The sequence below is a fragment of the Rhodnius prolixus genome, unplaced genomic scaffold (genome assembly GCF_049639745.1).
Source record: "Rhodnius prolixus isolate KJV_2025 unplaced genomic scaffold, Rpr scaffold_2, whole genome shotgun sequence".
NCBI classification, from domain to species: domain Eukaryota; kingdom Metazoa; phylum Arthropoda; class Insecta; order Hemiptera; family Reduviidae; genus Rhodnius; species Rhodnius prolixus.
This window is the reverse complement of record NW_027411592.1, coordinates 5,629,597-5,642,001: the sequence shown is the minus strand read 5'-3', so window position 1 is coordinate 5,642,001 and position 12,405 is coordinate 5,629,597. Positions and strand designations below refer to the sequence as shown.

General features: G+C 34.5%; 1 protein-coding gene across 4 annotated transcripts in view; it reads left to right on the top strand.

Annotated features, from left to right (window-relative positions):
• The window catches only part of LOC141450340 (very long chain fatty acid elongase AAEL008004-like), a 98,003-nt gene that overhangs the window by 16,271 nt on the left and 69,327 nt on the right, over window positions 1–12,405 (top strand). The window contains exon 2 of one of the 4 annotated variants that reach the window (XM_074120679.1): window positions 5,009–5,071. The exons of 1 other annotated variant lie outside the window; for it this stretch is intronic. The gene's annotated coding sequence lies outside the window, so the exon portion shown is untranslated. Of the gene's footprint in view, window positions 1–4,750; window positions 5,072–12,405 lie in introns of those variants that run through there. 2 more of the 4 variants (XM_074120681.1, XM_074120677.1) reach the window with 2 other exon arrangements.

Genomic DNA, 12,405 nt, shown 5'->3' with positions numbered 1-12,405 from the left:
ATTAAGCATAAAGCAATAATAAATACGAAGATACCATCGTTTTGTAACAAATCTTAACTAAACCCCAGTACAAATTGCTCAGAGCTTGCACGTGTTCCATCCAATCCGTAATATTGATTTTGACATGAAAGTATTGATTTATGGTTACAGTATTCCTAATACCTTCATTTTGTTATTATAGACATTGTTGGTTGGTGATTTGATCTTAATCTATTCTATATGTTTGCTAATTATTGCATTGCTAACTGAAAGGTTTTTCTTTTTGTTTTTTTTTTGACCACCATTAAGCATCTTCTACCCCCCACTTGCATCAGATTTTGTAATAAAGGTTTTGTTCAATCCGGAAGAATTAACTGAACTTTACATTATGAAATGGTAATGCGTAAATCACTCATGACTTCCTTGATTGTGACAAATTTGATTGAGCGACTCCGCTGCAATAAAAAAAAATTAGAAGATTTAAAAATAAACTTTGCATATGTAAATATATTAAAACTTCGGTATGTCAGTTGAAATAAGGGTTGTTCGACAAAAACTGCAGGGAAAAACTTACCGTTAAAAAGCACCTAACTTTTACAATTCGTTCAATCTCTTCCTATATAAAATATAATGGCCAAATCATCTTTAAAAAAGGGCAAATATTATCGTTTCTAATAGTAATTTATTTGTTGTAACAGATAAAATAGATTTGGAGAAGCCAAACATGGACAACGAAGGAGTCATCAGGAATTGTTATTGTACCCCAGCCTTTGGTTACTTTTTCCTTTTTCTTTGGTTTTTATAATCAAACTCGATATTCGGATACCCGATTCGAAATTTAATGTATAGAGGTGCCTTTTCTTGATCTCAGCGCTGAACACCCAGCCTAAGAGGAGTAAACCTAGAGGCCTCTCTAGAATTATTAATAACAACAACTCTGTAAACCGCAGCCGCTTCTGATGAATTTTGGTTGAATGTTAGGCACGGGTATGGTCTTCTTATTGGAGCGCAATTCGCTCTCGCTCCTATCTAAGAATATGTTTTCGATACCATATTATTGTAGCGCGAAATGTGATTCAATTCGAATAGATGAGCCTGAAGTTACGAGCTGAAAAGAAAATTTAATGGAAATATTAACTGCGGATTTCTAACTTTTCGTTGTTTAATCAAAACCATACAGAACTTTTTTGACTAAACATTTTTGCAAAGGAAATTTCTCAATTAATGGTATAATTTTCATTTTTTTTGTTAGAAATGACTGCTACGTGAAATCACATGATAGTCATTTTTCATGGTGTAAATGTAATATTTAATTCCAAGGATATATATTATTCTTTCTTCTTTTTATTGGCTCAGTCTTTCGTTTCGCAATATGAAGCCGGAAAAGAAAGATAAAGGTCCTTTCACTTCAGCGACTCCGCCCCTTCTGATCCGCCCTTGGCCCTGAGTTTTACCAGTGGGTATATTTAACGCTAGTGTTTGCATACGTAGACTAAGAGGCAATTACTGCTGTCCAGGCTCTGTTGCCAAAGAGACTATTGTACCCATCTGCAGTAGTATGATGGAGAAAACTCCCCTTTTTTACAAGTCATTTTTGCGGATATCAACTTTGGTCTACAAGTGCTAGCGGAAACTATCAACTGCATCTCAGTTAGAACAAATTAAGCGGCAGTTTCCTTTTCACCCCATCTGCTTAGTGATGGTAAAAATTTGTCCCATTATGTGGGGCCCAATATGGAGATGTTTTCTAAGCCTATCAGACCCTATACAAAAGGCATAAGGCAAGTTTTGAATAGATTCGGATAGGCAGGCAGGTAACCTCTCACAATGTCTACTATCAAATTATCCTTGAATGATTGCGTTGTAGTTCGTGAGAAAGTGTCAATTTCACATCCCCTAGAATCTGCAGGCCCTATTTCATCTTCTGTTTTCAGCTTTTGCAGCTTCCTTTTCATAGTCGAAAATTTTCCGGAAGGAAATCTGCCAATATGAGAAGCGTTTTCTTAACTCAGATCAAAACACACTTCAGATCTTTTCTAATTGTAATTGTTGAAACACAAATGTTCGCCTAATTCAATTTTTGAAGGTTTCGTAAGAGAGTTCTGTTACATCTCCTTTCAAAGCTTTTCCTAAAGAGACTTTCGTTTACCCTTTAAGAAAGGATACTAAAAAATGATAATTTGAAGGGCGTTGTAACTTTATATTTCTCAAATACCGATAAACTAACTTTTAAATAAAATGGTGGAGGTGCACTTTAAAGATAAAGAGCTCGATTTAAAGAAGAGAGAGTATCGATTAAGTATGTTGCATTTTCTGTGGATCGATATTGACCAAGCAGTAAGTTAGTAATCAATATCTAAAAACAACTTGTTCAGGTTCAGAAGTTCAGGGGATCCCATCGTGTAATGATAAGTCGCTTGTCAAAAAGAAACAACTCCTGAAATTTTAGAAACCTTGCAACTGGAAAAAGATCTTTAAAAAAGAATGAATATCCTTTGCAGCCCACCTTCAAATTTATGAATGAAGGCCAGGATTTTTTATTTTATTTTTTTTATACCTCAATAAATGGGTTAACACTGATATAAAAATATAATCATCCAAAAGTTAGAAAAACTTGCTTCCTCATTCTACTGCTTTTATATATATACACATTGTTCTTTAATGAGTCTGCATGCGTCTAATATAATTATATTTAAGCGGAATTTTTTTTAATAACATTTCCGGCTATCAAACAAAAAGAATAAATTTTAAATACATTTTTTGTAAATGTGGATTTAAGGACAGCAGGAACTCCACTGCTTGTACTGCGTGCCCATTTGGGAATTCCATTGCTTGAATTTTTGTTTGCGTCATCGATAATTTTCATGTTACGATACACTATTCTTTCCGTACATTTCTAATAATATGGAATCATTCATCCATTTATGTTTTTGTTTTTTTAATTATTTTTTGAAAAATTTACTGGTGACAATCATGGGTACAATTACTCTTAAATATCACAGCCGAATTGATTTTATTAAAAACGAATAGTAAAGGATAAATAATCGGCTAAACAAGCCAAATAATAACAAATTATCTTAAGGACTGTTAACATGAACCCCCCAGGCTTCAATTTTAATTAAATTTTTGGAAACATTGCGTAATTAACTACTCTCATTCATTGCTCGGTTACCGCAGTAACACAATTTGAATTTTCATCGTTGCCTTCACAGATATCTTAGCAACCAAAATTTGCAGTTTTCATATTCATATTTTTCATTCAAAAGGGGACTCCCGACAATAAAATTCTTTGCACTATAAATCGCCCCCTTTACTGAATTGATTTTTAAAAAAATCGTTTTAGAGCTTTTTAAGGGTCCCACAATGTTTAGGAATACCTCTAATCGCCATTTCAATGTACGTAATTGAAACTCACGAGATTTAAGTGAGTTTTGATTAAGATCGATTGTTGTGGCGGAAAGTGCGACTTTTCATTTATTTATTTTTGTTCCGCTTGCCTGTGATTTTATTGCGAACCAATCTCCTGCTGTACTCTTTGGATTTTTTTTTTTTTTTCTTTCTTTGAACTTGCTGAGTAATAAACTCTATGTAATCATCTATCAGTTTCACTGGGTTTTTGGTGAAAGTAACCAGCAATGGCTCTATAAGAAGCTCAAAGACTGGCTGCTAGGGCTGTTCCTGCTATTCTCATTGCGCATTCTAGCTCATCTAACTCCGAAAAGAAGTCTGGAACTATGAGCACGAATCGGCGCCATTCATCTGACGGCCGGTCGGATCATACGATATCTTGAAAACTGTGAAATTTGGGCGGATTTGTATGTGTTGATTTAATGTATTAGATTACTGATAAGTGAGAATTATATTGTAAGTTGAATTTTCTGTTAAGAAGATTGATTGATTGATTTGAAAGCGAAAGTTAAAGAGATAAGTAGCTCTTAACCTCCTAATTGCCACTTGAGTTGTGAACAAATAAATATCTACATCGAGTTTAGTTTAAAGAAGCTTGATGGGAAATTTACGCATCGGCTGCTAAAAAAAAATTGTCCCATTTGATTCTGCCAGGAAATATAGACTCGAGCTTTCTGAAATAATGCGTATATTTGGGTTTGGAAAATTGTTTTTTCTGTAAAAACTTAGATATGTTGAAAGACGAAGATTCTTTTTCCATTTATTCTGCCAATAGAAGAAAATATCTTCACAGGTTTCCAGACGTTCTCATTCCCAATTTTAATCTTCAGGAATCTGCACCAGATTCCTTACTCTTATCAGAAATTTAATTATTGCGAATTCATGTTGACGGCGCTGTTCAGAGGGAAGTGCGTGATAAAATATCGATTTATTTTCCATACCAGTAATAATCATGTTAAATTTATAATCAATATTCAAGCCTCCAGATATCAAGCTGACCGACCTTCCGCGGTAATCTTTGTGCGTCAGTTTGTTCTGGGATTATACGCTTATCTAAACGAGGATCTTTTTTTGTTCTGCCCAACTACTTAGGAATTTTTAAAAATTCGGTAATTTTTTTTTTTCGCAGAAATTGGACTTAAGGAATATACAGCGCTTTACCGCGGTCTGTATAGAAACTAAATTGATTGCGCGCCCCGGGATCTCCATGGTAACCGACGGCCGCCTGCCGTTTTACGGGAAGCCCTTGGTTTGTCCGGCGGTGGAATGGGTTCGGTGTGCACAAATCTGCCTGGCCGAAGGAGGGCTTGGCCCCCACCACCCCTTTATAGACGGCTGGCAGCCGCGTCATCTAGGCACCACACTTGCACGCATATCTCAGTATTAAAACCGTTCCCGTGCTGAGTGCGGCCGCTTTTCTATCTCACCTCTTCTCTAACAAATACAATTTACGTGCTTTTATTTATTAAAGTATTTTTTTTTTTTTAAGGAATAAAATCAGATTATCTTTTAAAAACGAGAAAGTCGGAGTTTTGGTTCAAGTCACCGGCTACTTAGAAATTTTATTTTTTCAATAAAATTTTACGTTTAACGTGATCTTTATTTTTTGTTCCATTTCTAGCGGCCGTAAAGCTCAAAGAGATACAACACAACTAGTCCTCAATCTTGGAATTGAAATATTTTGGTGAGTGACATTTAAAAATATTATTTATTAGATACATGATAAATGTAAATTTATTCTTTTGTTAATTTATAAGTGAGAATATTTCTTTTTCTTTAAACGAAAGAAATGACTAGCGATTATAAAATCTTAATTAGTTCAGCAAAATAGTTAAATGAACTAACTACTTGCACACTTTGAGGGCTTTGAACCCCAAATCAAATATTCTCTAACGTAATGTTTTTTTTGACTTGTCTTTTCTATTGTGTAAAAAACAAATGATAAATAAATCTAAATTTTAAAACTATCGTGTTATCTGTCTCTTTGAACGGCTTAAGCAAGGTATTTTACCGGGGATTGTAATAAGCCTCCTTTTTCAAGTTTATGGTCAAAGTTGAAAGGTACTCACTCATCAGAGGCCAATGTGAAGGAAAGTGCTACACACATACACTTCAGAGAATTAAGCTCAGTAATGTTAAACTTCCAATTAAACAGCCCTTTGATTAGGAAATTGAATGCACAAATATTGCACTTTGGAAAGAAGCCTGTATCTTCCACCCTGGCTCATATCCGCAGAAATGGATTTTGTTATTTCAAGAAAAAAACTTAAAAATGTGTAAGTTCATGTGCGAAGTTTAAAAGTACATGGAGCCATTTTCAAATAAAGCAACTGCCCCCAAATGATATATTAAATGGGCATTTCTAGTTGTCCGATTTGGCCTGCAAGCTTATTTGCATGGTCGCATCTAAATCAAATATTAAACTTGAACTTTTTGGGATTTCCTATTTGTGATTTAGACTCCTGTCTACCCATTCAGACAGACTAATTTATAAAACCTCTTTTTGCCAGGATCGCATGCATCCCCGGGTAAAAGTGAATCTCTCGGCGAAGAAGCGTGAGATTACCTTCCCAATTCCTTGATATCTCTCTCTCCTACATTAACTTGCAAAACTCTACTTACTCTTAATTAGAGGATTCGTTACAATTTAACTTACTCGAAATTCAGTTTTCACTGAATGTGTGTTGGCTGAACTCGAAAAATAGTTTATTTCAAATATATATAATGATTCAGATAAGCCGCACTACTGGTTGTTCAATTTCAGTCTGAATTGTAGAGTCACAAGGAATATACCAAAAATTTGTTGCTTTCTGCTGTTCCTAATTTTTGAGATATTTTGCTCGCCCCTCTTTTTTCAATCATTGACTTGGGTATTTCATTTTTGAGTGATTCTTAGGAAAAGACAGAAAATGCAGTTAAGGAACGAAGGTACATTTAAATTGAAAATGTCGTTGGGTCTTGTAAAGTTTAAACATAATTTTCTCTGCCTTTTTCGGGTTGTTCTCGGATCTTCATCTCCCAAAAGTCACAAATTGTTTTGTTGTAGAAAATTGGGCTTCCAGTCATAAAAGACTTCTGCGGCACACTGTTCCTCATGCTGCGAAAGAAATGTGTGTAGCAGTTCCCAAAGTGTGGGTCGCAACCCAAAAGTAAATCACCGACAGTTTTTATTTGATCGTGAAGACCTAATATCTGATTCTTTCAATAATGTTTCTCTACCCAAGCTGAATGGTCGATGTAAAAAAATATTATAAGTAATCTAATGCCTAGGTTTTTTACGCACAACTACCTGATTGGGAATGTTCTTATATTAATCACTAGATAAAATGCAAGTCCTAGACCGGGAATTGAACCTATTACCACAATACAAATTAGCTTTGTGGTGTTCGTCTCTAACCGCTCGGCTATTGTGGCCGAAGTTGTACTTATCTATATAGAGCGTCAAACAATAACCTTGACCCAACAAGGTTTTGATGGACCCTCAGGTATCATAAATTGATTCCCTATATCACCTCCCATCGATTCAGTCGAGTTGGAAGCGTGAAGTACTTCTTTGTCATCCTTTTATTCCTAAAGTAATTGGAGGTTATCCAAACCAAGAAATATATGTTTTATTAATTTATATTCAATAATTTTGTTCTACTTTCGAAATATTACAAAATATCCTAATTAATAAAACGTAATATTACGCAGTGTGAACTCGTTAAATTAAATTTTAATATCTTAACAAATAATACTTGAATTTAGGTGGAAGTAATTATGTAAATTATGCCTTCATGTGAGAAGATTTTTATTAAAATTTTAGAGTAAAACAATAGTTTTGTTGTAATTATCGATAGGTTCAAGATGATGGCCTTGCATCTTGAATGTATGTGGTTTAAAATCACATAATTAGGGGTAAAAGTTTAATTTTCTTTTTTTTTATAATTTAAGGCGCCGGAGCTTTTTTTAGTGCATTGCCGGCCTCCGGACAGTGTTCTCTCATTAGAAACCACACTTACCCATCATCAAACTATGAGCTGTTAGAAGCTCCAAGGAAGAGAGAATATAAAGCAGCTAGATTCAAACCCAGGTTTGTCTTATGTGGGAATCTAATTCGCTCTCTTCCCTTGAAATATTTATTGAAACCAAGATTGTTTCTATTCTGTCTAATTTAGGAAGCTCTGAAAGGGAGAATTAGGTCAGTACGATTTAAACACTCTTCATCATGTAGAAGCACGATGCTCAAAGGCCAAAGTACTAAGATGCTTCGCAGAAACTAACGAATTTGAAACTTTTATAAAAAATTAAAATATTGATGTATTAGCTACCTTGTTAACACCTTCCAAGAAATTAAGAACGTTGATTTATCGCTGCAAGAATTCGGTGCATCATTAACATTCAAAATGAAATTTCGACTTTGGTGGATGTGTAAAAGAAAAGAATTGAATTGTTGCCAGCTGTTTGAGAAGCCCTCAAATGGTGGTCGAAGGCGCTCTTATTGGCGCATCTATTTTCCACTTGTCGGATTTCAGGAAAAACGATAATGATTTCAAAAAATTGAGTTTTCTGGTGTTTTTATTTTTTAAATTCACTGACATTCACATTCAGAATCCTTTTAAAAAACTGGAACATTCTTGCGAAAAATTGATACTATCGCTACACTTGCTTTAAAATAACATTCGATTGAAATATGTTTTTAAATTTCTGTTTGACAATATGGAGCCTCAGGAATCTAACTGCAGATAATCTTCCGGTGTTTTATGTTCAGGAAGAGTACCTTTTTTACTAAGTACCAGTTTAAATTGTTGGGTATGTTTCCGTCTCAATCAGAGCGTGTTGTGGCTTGTTAAAGAAACTTGATAATTTTCTCCGTAAACTGGAGCCTTAACCTCAGAAGATGGAGGACAATCCAAAATCGTGCTGAACAGAATATTATTGATACTACAGATTTTAGTTTCGTGGGCACTCCGTTCTAATCTCCTTCTTATTTATGCATAAAAGGTAAGACATACATTATACTTAGAGGGAAGCCTGCCCATCTCTTGCAAAGAGCAAAGTGATGCCGATATTAATGTAGGTGAACACAAGTTGAAAGAGTACATGAAATTTGAATAAAATTGGGTTTGAAACGAAGCGCGAGTTGTCTCTTCTGGTTACTTTCTAATGAGCAGTTACCATCATTCAGATCGACGGCTTATTGACCATCAGAAGAAAACTCTTAATACTTGAACATTTTCATTCAGTAGGCAATAGGGTTAAAATATGCATCAAATCAACAATCCTTACCTGTTGACGTTCTTTGTAAATTTATCAGAATTCTCCTTGATTTCCTCTTCAGTTACCAATAGATTCGCTACTGATTGGCCTATTATTAAACTGATGTAATTTAAAATCGTGTCAAGGTTGCCTCCAATTTCAACCTGACACACATACTACGTCGATGCAACTTAGCTGAACAGCTCTGATAGCTACATTCTTCCACTGTCGCTCCCATACTTTCACTCCGAAAAAGAAGCTGTAATTAAAAATGTGCTAAAGTTCCTGTGGAATTAGCGGACTCAAAATACTAAGATACAATTTTTACTGCCTTTCATACGAATTTATGTTAATACTGAAATCCATCGTGTAATCGGGTCAATTGGGAATATTTTTTAGTCAGCACATCAACTTCACCTGAAATTTTTAGAAAAAGAAATGAGCCTGCAATTCTCCAATGATTCAACTCTAAAAATGTTGCACAGTGTTTGATAAAACTGGCGTATTACTAAAGACGTCCATTTACTAATTTCCAAACACCTGATCTTGCAAACAAAGGTTAATAATCTTTTGAAGACTCCTCATTTGAAAAGTTGTAGTAAAACATTTTATTGCAAACATTTTCCCTGAATGTTTTCTATTTGTGCGTTCTTAATAACCTGCAATCCTATGTATCCTTCGGATGTAATGTTCAGTTTGACCACCGTCATAACATTAATCGTTAGTTATAATTTACAATATTAATTCAGTAGAAGTACCTTGAAAACATACTTCCAACTTTGACGGTGGCGTTGCAGGACGTCCAACAACGCAACTCTTATAGTATTCAACTACCTAACAAATATCCATCTTTTAAGATTTCGCTATATGAAGCAAAAAGGAAGGTTTATAAAGAACCTTGTTTAAAAAATGTGTTTTGACGCAATTGAAGGTTTGCATTAATTGAATATTTATTCCAAAAATTTGTATTGATTCCCAACTTTTTTCATTTTATTATTTTATTTTTTTTAACGAAGTGCTAGTAGCATTTCAGTGTAGACCATAAACAACTTTTTAAAAGATTTTATTTACCTTTACCTTAGCAGTTAACTATACAGGTTACCTCCAATAACATGGCGTCTTATAACACGGTTTCGCTTTAAGCAAAAGTTCGAACCACGTATTTTTTTAACCAACGTAACCCACGCTAGTCACAGAATTTTATCTAAATTCCACAACCTGCTCCACTCCACTCTTCGACTCATGAGCCCAGCATCCACATCATATCTTTCTCGCCGAAAGAACTAAAAACTAATATCATGTTTTCTACAGTTGAGAAATCTATGGAAATTCATGCAATTATAGGGAACATTGGTCTTTACAACTGAATGAAATATTATCGTTTTAAGTGCTGTATTAGAGAAGATACAAGGTTTAGAAATTTGGTGGTTTTGCAAGACGCTCAAACTTTGGATGACAATATCTGGCTTTGTACACTTGAAAAATCTATGGAAATTCATACAATTATAGGGAACATTGGTCTTTACAACTGAATGAAATATTATCGTTTTAAGTGCTGTATTAGAGAAGATACAAGGTTTAGAAATTTGGTGGTTTTGCAAGACGCTCAAACTTTGGATGTCAATATCTGGCTTTGTACACTTGAGAAATCTATGGAAATTCATGCAATTATAGGGAACATTGGTCTTTACAACTGAATGAAATATCGTTTTAAGTGCTGTATTAGAGAAGATACAAGGTTTAGAAATTTGGTGGTTTTGCAAGACGCTCAAACTTTGGAAGTCAATATCTGGCTTTGTACACTTGAGAAATCTATGGAAATTCATGCAATTATAGGGAACATTGGTCTTTACAACTGAATGAAATATTATCGTTTTAAGTGCTGTATTAGAGAAGATACAAGGTTTAGAAATTTGGTGGTTTTGCAAGACGCTCAAACTTTGGATGTCAATATCCTCCGAAAATATAACAGCCCCATGACTTTTCAGATCTTTTTTAACTCACGATTTGGTTTTGCTATGATATTATTCTTAGTCAGGGTGGGTTTTTAAAGTAAATATTTTTTCTTGATGTTTATGAGTGCTCGAGTGCAGGTATACCAACTCTTTTTGTTCATTCTTGAAAACGGCTATTTGCTGACAATTGCGATATTAATTCATATATAGATTCTAATCAGTTAATCTGGAAGTTCAGGTGGTTGCAAAATGAAAACATAATCTCAGCTTAAATTAATAATACTTGTATTCATGGATAATAGGAACCATTTCGAACTGTCTCCACTACCAAAGTTTTTATAGCGATAAATCAGACTATTTGCATAAATTTTAGGTTTGACGAAATTTATCAATAAAGTTTGAGTAATTGAATATAAGAAAGAAACGCGCAGACCAAGTGGTGGCCTAAATATTACTGACGTAAAAGACACATTAAAGTTACCAACAACCGTAGCGTTAAAATCACAATTTTGTGCGCTCCTTAGATGGTACGGGAATGTGGCACCTCATTTTGGAGAATAAAACAAGATAAATAAATAAAAAGGTATTGTAATGCAAACATAGGTCAACTGCCAGAAAGATAACGTAGACATAGGTAAGCTACCAGAAAGACGGAAGCTAGAAAGGGAAATTGTGGGTAACCTCTTCACTTTCATTACGACTTTGTTAAGTTAGTACTTATACAATGGCGAATCGAATGTGATACGCATGAGAAGTCTTACACATGTCCACAGAAATCAAGGCCGTATGTATCTAAAACTCTTATTGCTATCGTGTGAATTATTAACGTAAACTTTTAACTACATGGACTATTCGTTGCAATTGTTGTGAAGGTTGAGTTCTAACCATACTGGTAGTTTTTATTTTTTTATTGCACTTATCTTTCTGCTGTTAAATTATTACAGGTGTATCACTTTACCTCATTTCCTTAAAACTGTGCATCGACATTTTTCTATTCCCTACATTTATAAGTGTTTTGCTAGATTTTTGATCAATCAATAATAAGATCCTGGCGCGATTTGAAGGAGATCATTCCAAATAATACTGGTAAGTAAAACCGCTAAAGCTTGTAGTAGAAAACACAGAGCAAAATCCAGGCGTAACTTCTAAAATTGAACAACGTTCTAATAATAATGCTACCAAAAATGGATGTAAAACTACTTTGAGATCATCTAGTAGTAAAATTTTATTGATGTAGAAATATAGGCTGACTATAGGGCGAACGATTGGAAAATGCAGAATCGTTAATTGCAACTTCCTTTGCATTGAAAAGAGCATTATCGCACAAACAAGCAAACTTAGTTGGAAAAGACTCACCAATAAGAATGGGGAAAAGATTTTTGAATCAGAAATCGATTCTTCTTTATGTCGGATTATGTATGAACAGCTGTTAGATAGAGAACAACATGATCGTGTGACGGTATCAATACAGCGAGTTGAAGTGAACATTGGAACTGCTGTAACCACAATGAGTCGCCCAAACTGCTCAACTGGATAAAACACTGACGGAAAAATTGAAAACCTGTACAGCAGAGGTAACCAACTAAGTTGCATTGTGACAGCATCAAGTGTAAAGTTAATTCTAGCCTCAGATGCTTCACCAAATAGTATTACCGGTTTACTTTCAGCTGTGTTGTGACTGCGATTCGCAAAATTTATATAAATTAAAGATTTTTGTCTGAAAAATTAGGATTAGGTAGACACTGCTCCTGCTTTATAGCCTCAATAAGTGACCCGCACAGTCGTGGTGTATTGCATGTGCTGCGATACCGTTCAGTATCGTACT